Below are 14,871 nucleotides of genomic sequence, written 5' to 3'. Positions count from 1 at the left end.
TAATTCGCTGAATATGTATGGCCTGGGCCTCCAGGATGGTATTTTTGAACAGCGTCCACGCCTGTTGTACAGTTTTTACTCTCTCAGTTGCCCCCCTAAGTTTTTTTTTTACCGTTCTTCTCATTTTATCATAGTCTCCTTTTTTAAAGTTAAACGCTAACGTATTTGACTTTCTGTGTACAGTTACTTCAAAGTCGATGTCAAAACTGATCATATTATGGTCACTGTTATCAAGCGGCCCCAGTATCATAACGTCCCTCACCAGATCATGCGTTCCACTAAGGACCAAGTCTAGAATTTTTCCTTCTCTCGTCGGCTCCTGCACCAGTTGCTCCATAAAGCTCCATAAAGCTGTCCTTGATTTCATCAAGGAATTGTATCTCTGTAGCGTGTCCCGATGTTACATTTACCCAGTCTATATTTGGATAATTGAAGTCACCCATTATTATCACATTGCCCATTTTGTTCGCGTCTCTGATTTCTTTTATCATTTCTGTGTCTACCTGCTCATCCTGGTGAGGCGGACGGTAGTACACTCCTATCACCATTTTTTTCCCTTTTATACATGGAATTTCAACCCACAGTGATTCAAAGGTGTGATTTGTGTCCTGCTGAATTTGTAATCTATCTGAGTCAAGGCTCTCGTTAATATACAATGCTACCCCTCCACCAGTCCGGTCCACCCTATCATTACGATATACTTTGTACCCCGGTATGACAGTGTCCCACTGGTTATCCTCCTTCCACCAGGTCTCAGTAATGCCTATTATATCCAATTTTTCATTTAGTGCAATATATTCCAACTCTCCCATCTTATTTCTTAGACTCCTAGCATTTGCATATAGACATTTCAGAGTATGTTTGTTGTTCTTAGTTGCATGATGCTTAGTACCTGACACTATTGATTTGACATCTTTTGTCTGATCTTTAGTTGTATTTAAGGGCACCTGGCCTACCACGGTCTGTTGTGCAACCTCACTATCCAGAAACCCTATCTTCCCTGTTTGTGAGGTATCTTTGCAAGATACCTTTTCCCGAACCATGCGCTTTTGAGCGACTGTCGGCCTTCCCCCCATTTCTAGTTTAAAAGCTGCTCTATCTCCTTTTTAAATGCCAATGCCAGCAGCCTGGTCCCACCCTGGTTAAGGTGGAGCCCATCCTTTCGGAATAGGCTCCCCCTTCCCCAGAATGTTGCCCAGTTCCTAACAAATCTAAAACCCTCCTCCCTGCACCATCGTCTCATCCACGCATTGAGACTCTGGAGCTCTGTCTGTCTCTTGGGCCCTGCACGTGGAACAGGTAGCATTTCAGAAAATGCTACCCTAGAGGATCTGGATTTGAGCTTTCTACCTAAGAGCCTAAATTTGGCTTCCAGAACCTCTCTCCCACATTTTCCTATGTCATTGGTACCCACATGTACCAAGACAGCGGACTCCTCCCCAGCACTATCTAAAATCCTATCTAGGTGATGCGTGAGGTCCGCCACCTTCGCACCAGGCAGGCAAGTCACCAGGCGATCCTCACGTCCACCAGCCACCCAGCTATCTATATGCCTAATGATCGAATCACCAAGTACAACAGCTGTCCTAACCTTTCCCTCCCGGGCAGCACTTTGGATAATGTGCATAATGTGGGATATATGTATCAAATAAATAAATACATAAATAAAGATATCTATCTATCTATCTATCTATCTATCTATCTATCTATCTATCTATCTATCTATCTATCTATCTATCTATCTATCTATCTATCTATCTTTATTTATGTATTTATTTATTTGATACTTATATCCCACATTATCCAAATTCAGTTATTCAGTACTATGTGGCTTACATGAGTAATAAAACAGTACAAAGTAGTGATTGATAACATATTAGATGACAACTGTTCTATCTAGAGGGGTCAGCTACACTGTTTTCATCAGGAGTAGAAGAAGATTATAACCAACTCCTGGGTTCTCTGTATAATCAAAATAGGCTACACCCCTCCACAGGTTTCTGTCACTTTTAACAGAAAGACCCCTTCCCTGGTCTGAACTATCTCAAAACCCATGCATATCTGTTGAGCGAAGAAGTTACACGCCTCCTACAATCAAAAACCACTAAACTGATTTCATTCAGGAAAGGAATTAAGGCTTCTATTACAAATTCTTCCTATTTCCCATGGCATTTTTTTGACATAAAGAACCTCAACTTGTTCCTGTGCAAATGTAACCATTACTCAACCTCTAATGTTCTTACAGGGGCTTTTATGTGCTTTTTGGCAGATGGGGGGGGATGGGGGGAGGCAAACCTACATGGAGGTAACTCTGTTCTCCCTAGACAAAAAAATATATGTGTCCTGATCAGGACCAGTAAACGGAGAAGCTATTGTCAAATTAATTCAAACTCTCCACTCTCCATTGGCACTCAATAGCTCAGATCAGACCAGAATTGGGGTTCTGAACCAAAAAGTTTACTTAAAAATAGTCTTTAAGCAAACAGGACAAAAATCACAACAATAATTCAAGACAGACGGCAAAATATTACATCAGACACTTACAATCACTTAGGAGCCCTTTTACTAAAACTTAGCACACGCTAGTAGATATTAGTGCATGTTAAATGCAATGCATTCTATTTTATACCTATGGGCCACGTGGCACTTAGCTTATGTTAATGTTTGTTAGCACATGCTAAGCCTCTTAATTCTGTGTGGACTCTCCAAATTCCAAGAGACTCTTCTTTGACTCTTTGGGCTGGTGATGATCAGTGTTTTGCTGATCACCATCAGTGTTAAACCTGGAAATTTAATGCCAGGCCATGTCCGTGCACCAGCATTGAATTTCCAGGTTTGTGGAGCCGGCTAACCCATACCCAGTTTAATGCAATAATCAGCACAACCGGCTATGAAGCACAGCATAAATATGACTGACTTTTATGCGGTCCTGTTTATGCAGTTACCATGGCCCCCAGAACACCCCCAAAATAGCTGGTTTTCAGTTCGGCACTAACTGGTTGTTTTCAGTAGCAGTAACTGGTTGTGCTGCTGAAAATTAGTGGTTAGCCCCAAATATGCAATTTAGCTGGCCAGGATCCGTTTCTGACCAGTTAAATCTCTTTGAATATCAACTTGTTTATCTTTTCAGCACCTTTAGAGCTGGATTGAGTCACAAGCATAGTTGTCTTTAGCTCTTGGCCCTCCTTGTTCAGATCCAGGACATCTGCTGAATTCACTCCTTTTCCAGGACCAATGGCTCCCTGCTGCTCTTCTGCTCCAAAGCTACTTAACTTTTCTCTCTCTCTCTCTCTTTAGAAGCAATGGTGTGCTTGCCATATATCAAGCAAATACAGAAGCCTAAACAATTCCTGTCACCTCTCTATACTTCCCTACTCCTTCTGATGCAGTGGTTGAGCTAGTTGAAGATTGACAAAGAAAACAGAAGAACAAAGTCCCTTGCAATCACACAGATCAGACAAACACAGCAAAGGTGACCCAAAAATGAAGCTAGATGATCTACAAATTGTGCAGAAAAGTTGTTCAAACATCCAAAGACTCGACACGAGTCTGCCTCAGGAGTGGTTTACTACACTTGAGCGAATATGTAGTCAAGATTGTCTAAAAGACAATATTAGATATTCAAGGTGCATTTGCTGCATTTGAAAACTAGAGTGTTTAGAGAACTTCCAATTTGAAAATTCCTGAGGCAGGCTGTTGTGGCCGAAATATGACTCATGTCGAGATTTGGGTGTTTGAATAAATTTTCTGCACAATTTGTATATCATCTAGCTTCAGTTTTGGTGTTACCTTTGCTGTGTTTGTTTGATCTGATCTGGGCTAGCTAAAGACTTTACATAAGTACGTAAGTGTTGCCATACTGGTACAGACAGAAGCCCAGCATCCTGTTCCCAACAGTGGCCAATCCAGGTTCCAAGTAACTGGCAGATCCCAAATACATTACATTTTATGCTGCTTATCCTAGAAATAAGCAGTGGATTTAACCCAAGTTCATTTTAATAATGGCTTATGGACTTTTAGGAAGCAGGCCAAACCTTTTTTAAACCCAGCTAAGCTAACTGCTTTTACCACATTCTCTGGCAATGAATTCCAGTTTAATTACACATTCAGTGAAGAAATATTTTCTCCAATTTGTTTGAAATTTACTACGTTGTAACTTCATTGTGTGCCCCCTAGTCCTTGTATTTTTAGAAAGAGTAAACAAGCGATTCATGTCTACCCGTCTCACTCCACTCATTATTTTATAGACCTCTATCATATCTCCCTTTAGCCGTCTTTTCTCCAAGCTGAAGTGCCCTAGCCGCTTTAACCTTTCCTCATAGGGAAGTCATCTCATCCCCTTTATCATTTTTGTTTCCCTTCTTTGTAGCTTTTCTAATTCCAATATATCTTTTTTGAGATACGGTAACCAGAATTGCACACAGTATTCAAGATACAGTCGCACCATGGAGCGATACAAAGTCATTATAACGTCATCATGTTTGTTTTCCATTCCTTTCCTAATAATACCTAACATTCTATTTGCTTTCTTAGCTGCTGCCGCCCGCTGAGCAGAGGGTTTCAATGTATCATCAACAATGACGCCTAGATCCCTTTACTGGCTGGTGACTCCTTGTATCATGTAAATATAGTTTGGATTCCTCTTTCCCAGATGCATCACTTTGCACTTGCTCACATTAAACGTCATCTGCCATTTGGATCCCCAGTCTCTTAATGTCTTCTTGAAATTTTTCACAATCCCCTCACAAAACAGCGCAGTGATCTGGAAATCAGAGCCAAAGACAAAAGCGCTTATTTCGAAGCATTATTTGGTGCTCATTTTCAGAACAGATGGATGCCTCAAAATGCCTAAAAAACAAGTCTAGCTGCAAAAAAAACAAAATAAATCCCAATTCTGGAAAGTCAGAATTTGGAGATTTCATACTCCAGTTCATCCAAATAACAAGGAGGCGTGTTGTGGGTGTGTTTTAGGTGGGATTAAGGAGTGCCCAAACGTAGGACATCCAACAGCAGTTTTTGAACAGGAAGATACATCCATGTCTAAAAAGAAGGACATTTTTATCTAGACCTGTTTCAGCTATGTCCAAGTTACAAAAAGGTGCTCTGGTTGAGAAGGTTTAAGGCATGACCCCTCATAAATCCCCCAGTAGTTGTCCCTCTCCCTCTCCCCTGAAAGTGAAACTGGAAAGGAAAACCAGGACCTATATTAGCTGCAGCTATTATGAACATTCTGAAGAAAGCAGGTCAGAGGAATAGCTTACTGGAAAGAGCAGTAGAGTGTAAACCAAGGGCACAGGTTCAAATCCCACTGTAGCTCTATTTTTTTTTCTGGGGCTCCCTCTAGGAATGGAAAAACACTCCAGGCAATTCTGAAGTCGGCGTGTGCTGGTTCCCACAGTAGAAATTATTTTTTTTATTTTCTACCATGGAGGGGCGTTCCCGGCGGTAATCAGCAGCGTGCCCACGTTGGCACATGAGCCTCGGTCAAAGGCTGGCGGTAAGAGCTCAGGCAGTAGATAGCCACGTGCTACCTTTCAGTTTAGCGCAGGCCATTTACAGCCCCATTGTATACTGCCTTTTTTCCTTACATGGTAAAAAATGACCCAGCGCCAAAACCACGTGCCCACACTACAGGCCACTTTTTACTGTGGCTTAGTAAAAGGACCCCTAAGTGCTACTTTTATAAGAGCATCTAGGTACCCGGATTCCATTCTAGAATACCAGTGTAAGTTGTCATTTAGGCGAGCTCACTTATATCATGTCAATAGCAGGTGAAAATGTGTGCACGTCAATGCGGCACGTCAGTATTTAATTTAGAGTATTCTGTAAACTGTGCATGTAAATGTGGGGTCTAACTATGCCCCACCCAAGCCCTGCCCAAATGTATGCCTTCTTGCGTTTACATGCTAAGGGCTCCTTTTACAAAACAGCACTTCCGGTTAGAGGTGCGCTGAATGTGAAGACGTCCATCTAATTCCCACGGGCTTCTTCACATTCAGTGAATGCCGATCAGTAGCGCTGCTTTGTAAAAGGGAGCCATAAATGAGTTGTGCGCTAATATCACAATATAAAAAACTAGCATTTGCCTGTGTAATTATAACAGTGTCATGCGTAAGTCTTTAAGGGGTCCTTTTCCTAAGCTGCGGTAAATGGGGGCCTGTGCTAGCATCAGCGTGTGTTTTTGATGTATGCTGAGGTCCCCTTTTACCGCACTGGGTCAAAGGCTGTCTTTTTTCACAAAAAGAGATGACCATGTGGTAAATGAACTACTTGCCGTGCGGCCATTTCGGGTGGGAGCACTTACCACCACCCTTTGAGGTGGCGGTAAGGGCTCCCACACTAACCCGGCGGTAACCAGGTAGTGATCACTACCAGATATTTTTGTAGCACTGGAAATGGTGCTCGCTGGGGGTAGGAACTACCGCCTGGCTCCTGTGGTAGTTCCGGATTGTCATGTGGCAAGCCTGTTGCTGCACACCTTCCCTTTAGTAAAAGGGTCTTCTTTAGGGGATGGGAAATCATAATCTATAATTTACGTGCATAATTGACACCTAACTTTAGGTGACTTGTTATACAATGAGGGTGTGTGCATGTGTGTGTGTGTGAAGGACATTTCTGTGTGTTGGTGTCCCCAAAACATGGGAAGCATTTTACAGACAGCAGGAATTCTAATTTATTTTTAATTTAAGCACAGTTGGGTAAAAGGAAATCTGGAGAAATAAATGGAATACAGAATGTCAATGCGAGAGCAAGATTCCGAGTTCACAGTGACGAGGGTTTTCCAAGCTTGTAGCATGGCGCATGGTTGCTCTAAGCACTGGACTATGCATACCTATTATGATTCATTTCTTTTAAGGTTCCAATTGTTTTCCATTAGAGATCATTAATAAGACAGTTGCTGAAGACACAACGTCCAGATTGTTGGAAGAAGTATGGATTGTTGGCAGAAATGTTCATTGTTGGAAAAATTCGGAGTTGCTGGTTGCCATTGTGGTGAATGGCAACAGATATCTCCATGCACTTCACTGGCAGCCACCCAATCCCTTTTCCATTTCAACCTCTTTCCCCCTCCCCATACAAATATTTTGCAATTTTTAAAGTAACAACAAAAATTAAGACAAAAATAACTAGGAATTAATTATACAGAGCAATGTTTTTTGGTTTTTTTTTTTGCCATGAATTGTCCATATTCTATATGGGGGCGAGGAATGGGGGTGGAGGGTGAGAATCTAATGAATAGCCCATAAAAAGCATGCTGTATGAAAGCAGATCTTGAGCCTTACAGTATCTCTGTTAAAAATAAATGAAAAAAGATGTCAGTCTGCTACTGCAGCCTTCGAAAGGAGAGGGAGCTGGCACGCTATTCGTATGTGTGGCAGCAATCCTGATGTCCTTCCAAAATTATTATTATTATTACTTTTTTGCATGAAAAACACTGGGATTTTCTTGGAAGTTGGAGGTAATTCAACAGAAAAATCTGTCCACCAGAAACAGATGCAGTTTATAACGAAGATCCCAGTGTTTTGTTTATGAAGAAAAAAAAATTAATAATTTCACAGTGGAAAAACCTGGGGTCCCCTGCCAGATTCTATTCATTTTGAGGGCTGCAATCTGCTCCTTTTGGTGTAAACCTTTTTTTGCACTCAAATAGGCTGGAATTCAGTGTCCTGCAAATACTTTGCACTCGGTTTAATGAACGTGTATCACTAGCAGCATCAGGATTCCCCTGCAAATCTTTACCACAAAACTGAAACGATACCTGCTGCGGTTCCTCAGCATTGGATTGAGGGGTCTTTACAAAACTGAATGAGATTTGTCTGTGAACTCACCTCAATGTTCATATGCTTGCCACTGAAAATATGTTAAAATACCATACATAATTTCAGGTGACCTGATAAAGGCAGCAAGAACTAATTTCATATCTCTATCCAGATTAAACCCCTCCCCCCAGTTACAGTGTTTATTTTTCCACTTCAACTTAGGTACAGTAGGCAGTAGGAATGTTAAAGTGACCTAGCAAAATGTAGTATTTTAACCTAAAAATAATTCTGACAAAGTTCAGTCATGTTTTGTTAGAATATTTGAGAAACCTTCAATGCATTCTAGTCTGTTTCATGAACATGTATTTATTGGTTGGATCAAACACTAATTCATACCTCTGTTGCTGAAGTAACGAAGGGCAAGAAAGGACAGCATTACTTGCTTTCACCCACGAAACATGATTCAGATTTACAAGATATTCATCATCTGTGCAGCTCCCATTTGGCTGACTATATTGGCTAGAAAGGTTTGGTTACTATAAGAAAGCACAACTCTCTCCATATTCTTGTGGAACCCATGGTTACTTTTCGGAATAGTATGATCTGGTCACTTTGGTCACAGTTTTAGGGGTCTTTTTACTTAAGCTCTTATCATATAGTTAATGCATGGAAACAGGCTTCCCCTTGACCACCTTAAGGGGTTTAGTGGTAGGTTACTTATGTCTATGCGTTAAAGCGAGCATTACTGAATTTTGCGGAATTTTTCTGTTAGGGGGCATGATTTGGAATAGAAGGGTTAGCCATCTAATGTGTTCTAATTACCATGCGCTAACTGGCTAATGCAGAACCCCACTTCCCGGCTCCTATTTAGGAGGTGCTAAGTGCTTCCTTGTTAACCAGGAGCAGGATCCACACATTAATCTGAATGTTAATGCATGACCTGCAATAAAAAATAGTGGGAACTCCCCTTCTTGATGTAATGTCAATTGAGAGCCTGCTTTGCATTAAAATTCTGCAGTATATTGTGTTAAGCTCAAAACATATTTTAGTGTAAGGATCCCTTAATTTGGTGTGACACAAAAGCTCAGAAATCAGCAAAGGAAGGGTGGAGAACAGATGGGAAGAGACCTACTTATATACATGTTGGAAGGTCTGTTTCAATTGTTGAATGTTTTATAGAGTTGATTGATCAAGATGCTGATCATGTAACAGGCATTGCTACCACCTAAGGACCATTTCAACCATGGCATGGAGGGAATGTGCGTAGAATGGCAGTTAGAGCCCTAACCACTTTACTGGGCAGATTAGATGGGTCATTTCAGTCTTTGTCAGTATTTGAACACCAAGGCAAATTCATGTTACTAACCAACTTGATTTCCTACCCCATTAGGAGCACTAAGTCAACAGGACTTTGAGTAAGTACCATGGACTATGTTATGAACATGAAGAATGGGAGCACATTTAGAGTTACTGCACAAAGAGGACAAAATAGAAAGCATAGCTATAGAGACTTTTATTAAATCAGTTAAAAAGAGCTAATCATCTTTAATACCAACCTGCTTGCTTTAAACTGGCTATGGGTTCTTAATATGTGTTTTGGTTCAAAAATAAATGAGGAAGTCTGGACCTTGTTCCAGAATTTGATACTCTTACTGAAACACCTTAAACACACAGTTATGACAGGACACCAAGTAGGCACAAATCCAGGACTTCGAAAAACAAGTACCTTTGTAAATAGCTAGTGAAACCCACAGTGAAAGTAAAGCTGATCCGAGTTACCAAAATGCATGGCTACAAAAATAATTTACAACTGAGTGAAAGGTATTCACTAGGTTCACAGAAATCTATATCTTACTTTTGAAAAATTCTATGTATTGCATGCTTTTCTTGAAAATTTGGGAAAACATAGTTTAAACAGGTCATCTATGGAAACCACAGGTGCCACTTCTTTCCGTCTCTTATCCATTTTTGGATATGCAGCACCAGAGCTAAATTTCCCATTAGGTAGAGTAGGCATATTTTATTTATTTATTTAAACCAGTTATAGTTCTCATGATCTAAAAATCCTCGGTGGATATGTAACACCTGCACTGTGTGGGTTGCTATGAGTTAAAAGTAGATATGTAAGCTTATTTTAAAACTTAGAAACAAATTGACAGTAATTAGAAAAATGCCTAGCCATTTAAAGTTTGGACAGCTCCATGATTTGACTTCATGTTGGCATAATCCTCACCCATCAACACAATCCTGTTTCTTTTTCCTCCCTCTTGTCACAACATGAGGAACAGTGGAGGAGTATGCTGAAAATCCTAAGGTAGATGTTCAATAGGACAGGTTTGGAATAGCTTTAAATGGATAATTTTGCATCTAAAGATATGGGGTCAATTTTCAAAAGAGATTAATGGTGGTTATTTTAGAAGCTCTATTCATGTTTTGGACATCTGAACATTGACATTTAGACATCCATAGTGCATGGATGTCCAAATCCTGATTTTATAAAGCCAAGAAATATACACCTAAACCCACTAGATATGAGTGCTACATTCTAATAATAAACAAACAACAATTAAATAAATTGGAGGAAAAAGACTTAGATCAACAGTTTTTTCAATTAATAAGCCCATAGATAAAAAATCCTCCAAAACTGTGAGCACAGCTTAACAAATCTTTTAAAAGAGCACTTATCTTTGCACAGAGCTCCGAACCAGTCCTGCCACCAGCAGTGGTCAGCAGTTTCGCATATAGCTGCTTCATGGTTCAAGGACTGAATTCTTGAAAGAGCTGGACAAAATCCCTTCAGTCTCTATTCTCTTCAAAAATAAATTGGTTTCCACTCACTTTATGAAGAAGACCACTGACCATTTTAGTAGCTGCTATCTGGACCAACTCCATCCTGCTTATATGTTTTTGAAGGTGTGCTCTCCAGAATAGTATACAATACAGTAAAGTCTCGCTTATCCAACCTTCACTTATCCGATGTTCTGGATAATTTGACCAGAGGCATAGCTAGGTGGGTCATGTGAAAAATAGGAGTCAGCACTTTCGGCAGTCCACTCTCTGCTCCCCAATGACTCAACCTGGCTATGCTTCTGAATTTGGTGATGCCATAGAATAGTCATTGAAATGAGCATGTGTTTCTCTTATGAATAACACTCTCATCCTTCCTGTCTCACCAGCTCATAACCTTGGGGTCATCAAAGACTCCTCCCTCTCCTTCTCTGCACATATTCAGAGGACTGCTAAAACCTGTCGTTTCTTTCTCTATAATATCACCAAAATTTGCCCTTTCCTTTCTGAGCACACTACCAGAACCCTCATCCACACTCTTATCACCTCTCGCTTAGTCTATTGCAACTTGCTTCTCACAGGTCTCCCACTTAGCCATCTCTCTCCTCTTCAATCTGTTCAAAATTCTGCTGCACGACTAATATTCCGCCAGTGTCGTTATGCTCATATTAGCCCTCTCCTCAAGTCACTTCACTGGCTTCCTATCCCTTTCCGTATACAGTTCAAACTCCTCTTATTGACCTATAAATGCATTCACTCTGCAGCTCCTCAGCACCTCTCCACTCTCATCTCTCCCTACATTAATCCCCGGGAACTCCATTCACTGGGTAAATCTCTCTTATCTGCACCCTTCTCCTCCACTGCTAACTCCAGACTCCGTTCCATTTATCTTGCTGCACCATATGCCTGGAATAGACTTCCTGAGCCGGTACGTCAAGCTCCATCTCTGGCCGTCTTCAAATCTAAGCTAAAAGCCCACCTTTTTGATGCTGCTTTTAACTCCTAACCCTTATTCACTTTGTTCAGAACCCTTATTTTATTATCCTCACTTTAATATTCCCTTATCTCTTGTTTGTTCTGTCTGTCTGTCCTAATTAGATTGTAAGCTCTGTCGAGCAGGGACTGTCTCTCCATGTTCAAGTGTACAGCGCTGCGTACATATAGTAGCGCTTTAGAAATGATAAGTAGTAGTAGTAGTCTCTTTCCCATCATCAATGTTAGTTAAAAGACAGCAGTGCTAGGTAAGATTCTTGAGCACAATTAAGTTTTAAACTTTTTTTTAATGCTTCCTCTTTTGAAACATGCATTCAATATACTTGTATTTTATCCCTCGTCCACTTTTTCTGTATTATCAGAGTTTTTGATTATCCAACAACCTGTCGGTCCCATTTACCTTGGATAATTGAGACTCTACTGTATTCTAAATGAGGTCTCACAAGACTCTTATAGAGGCATCATCAATTCCTTTTTCCTCCTGGCCATTCCTCTCGCTGTGCTCCCAATCATCCTTCTAGATTTTGCTGTCACCTTTACTTGTTTGGCCACCTTAGGAACACCAAATATGATCACACCCAAGAATACCTCAACTGTAATGTTCCCTTATATTTTTTCAGGCCAAATGCATAAACCTGCATTTTTTCTAACATTAAGGGGCTCATTTTCAAAATAGACAAACATCCAAAAAGCGGCACAAAGTGGCATATAGACATTTTGCTTGCTAAAACATCCAAATTGTTATGTTTGAATCCCATTATTAAGATGGTTTTCTATGCAGTTCATCCAAATCACAAGGGGGCATTTTCAAAACTTGGATGTTTTTCACCATAATGGAACAAAAAACATCCGGGGCTAAAAGTTAGACAGTTTGGTCTAGACCTGTTGTAATCACGACTAAGTCACAAAAAGGTGTCCTAAATAAACAGATGACTACTGGAGGGATTAAAGCATGACCCTCTTACTCCACCAGTGGTCATTGACCCCCCCCATACCACCCCCCCCAAAGATATGAAAGAAACAGTACATACCAACCTTTATGCCAGTTTCATATGTTATGGTCAGAGCAGCAAGCAGGTCCCTGGAGTAGACAAGTAGTTGGCACAGTGCACTTTAGAGAAGAGGACCCTGTATCCAGCTCTAATTTTTTTACACTTCTGGTGGAAAGTCTGAGCCATCTAAAACCCACCAAAAACCTACTGTACCCACTTATAGGTGACACCTGCAGACATAAGAGCTATTGTAATGGTGTATAGTTGGGTAGAGTAGATGTTTGGTGGGTTTTGGAGGGCTCACCATACATTATAAGGGGGTAACAGTAAGATGTGTACCTGGGACCTTTTATGGCCTACTGCAGTGCCCCTAGGGTGCCCCACTGCTCTGCTGGGAAGTCTGTGTGGTCAGTCTACTAAGAATGCTGGCTCTTCCTTCATCCCAATGGTTTGATTTTGTGCATTTTTCCCTTGGACTTTTTTTCCCCAAAAATGGTCCAAAAAGATAGACCGAGCACAAAAACATTTAACAAAAAAGTTGGATGTTTTTCTGGTTTAAAAATGGCCATGTTCACTACTGAAGTTTTGGATGTTTTCTGCAAAATATCCAAAATTGGATTTAGACATCATATTGAAAATGACCCTCCAAATCTTAGCTGAAAAAGTCTGGACTATTCTTCAAGCTTTGCTAGGCCCTTTCTCATGCTATCAACACCATCAAGGGTTTTTACCCTATTGCAGATTTTGGTATTATCCACAATGAGGCCAACTTTACCAGACAATCTTTCAGCAATATCGCTTACAAAAATGTTAAAAAGAACTGACCCAAGCAAAAGCAGAGAAACTTGCATCTTGGGGATGAATATGTGGCTTTTGGCTTCTTGGACCATGGGATTCTTTTCCAAGGGCTACTGAGCATACTGTAGATGGTGTCCATCTATCAAATAGTCAAAAAACAAAAAACTAGGAGCCTTCAAAATTGAGACACAGATCATTTAATCATATAACTTGAACACCAATCTTTCCTTAATGACCCAAAACAGGCCATGTTTCAGCGCACAGTGCTTGTGTAAGGGGTCTATATTAAACATAATAATGTATATAAGCATATAAACAGAAACAGAATTACATAGAAAAATTAAAAGGAACTCAAGAAAAGTACACATTAATAATGTGAAAATGCATATTGATTGCTCTGTATAAAATGCATTGATAATGTGAACATTGTGGCTGGGTCCCCCTTCCAGGACCCAGCCAGGCTCAACCCTGCTTGACTTTCTTCTTCACCTGACTGTTGCCTCGCTCCACACCACCTTGGCCTGTTCTGGGAACTCAGTGCCAGACCCCCTGAGAGCTTGCAGGACTTTTTCCTCTTTCTATTGTTTCCACAGAGGCTCAATCAAGGCAAAATGTTTATAGAAAAAAAACCTTTATTTTCTTGCTTCCATTCAGCATAGACACAAAAGGAAAACACCTTACTCCCAGGTTGTTAAGGTTTGCTGCCAAAGTCTCATTCAGGGTTTAAACAGTCCATATAACTTCACTTTAGCCAAAATTACTTCTTTTAGGGAACAGTACATTATCAGAAAGGAAACACCATAGCTTGGTAGGTTGCAGGCCCAGACCTTTTCAGTATGAAACAGTTTACACAGTCTTTCTTACAGCACAGCTACACAGCTTTTGTCCCACCTGGTTCAGACTGGGGTTTCAATTGTGCCCAGCCCTCTTTCTCTCCCAGGGGCTGCACCTGTCTCCTCTTTAGTAGAGATCTCCCCCAGCGCCTCAGTCTCTCTCCTCTGGTCTTCCACCAGTCTCTCCAAGGCACAGCTAGCCACCCTCTTACAGCAGCTTTTTGGGTTTGAGCCAGAGCTCCAATCTCCATCTGTTCCTCCCCTAGTCCTTCAGTAACCTCCATTTTATCCTCCTCTTCAACTTCCCCCGCCCCCAACCTCTCCAGCTGGCCCTCATCACCTTCCTCAGAGACCATTTCCCAATCTTCTGTCTCCTCCCCTAACTCTTGCACAGCCGGGTGGGGAAGAGAGGGATTCTGGGACTGGTAGTTCCTCCTCTTCTTCCTTAACCCGGCCAACCTCTCTGCCTCCGGTAGCGCAGCTTTCTGAATGTGGGTGTTGTGCCCCTGAAGTCTGCCCCGTTGGGGTTCCCCATCTGCCTGCACCCCCCTTCTGCGTGCCTTCCCGGATCCCCTTTCACCTACCCTCTCACAACATGCACCTTAGTTATCCTGTGTGAACATACACCAACATGTTTAAAGTGTTGTATGATTTAAGAATGAATGAGTAAAAACAAGAACAAAACAATGTGCCACAGCCATTTACAAT

Source organism: Microcaecilia unicolor, chromosome 3 (assembly GCF_901765095.1).
Source record: "Microcaecilia unicolor chromosome 3, aMicUni1.1, whole genome shotgun sequence".
NCBI classification, from domain to species: domain Eukaryota; kingdom Metazoa; phylum Chordata; class Amphibia; order Gymnophiona; family Siphonopidae; genus Microcaecilia; species Microcaecilia unicolor.
This window is presented reverse-complemented; position numbering follows the sequence as displayed.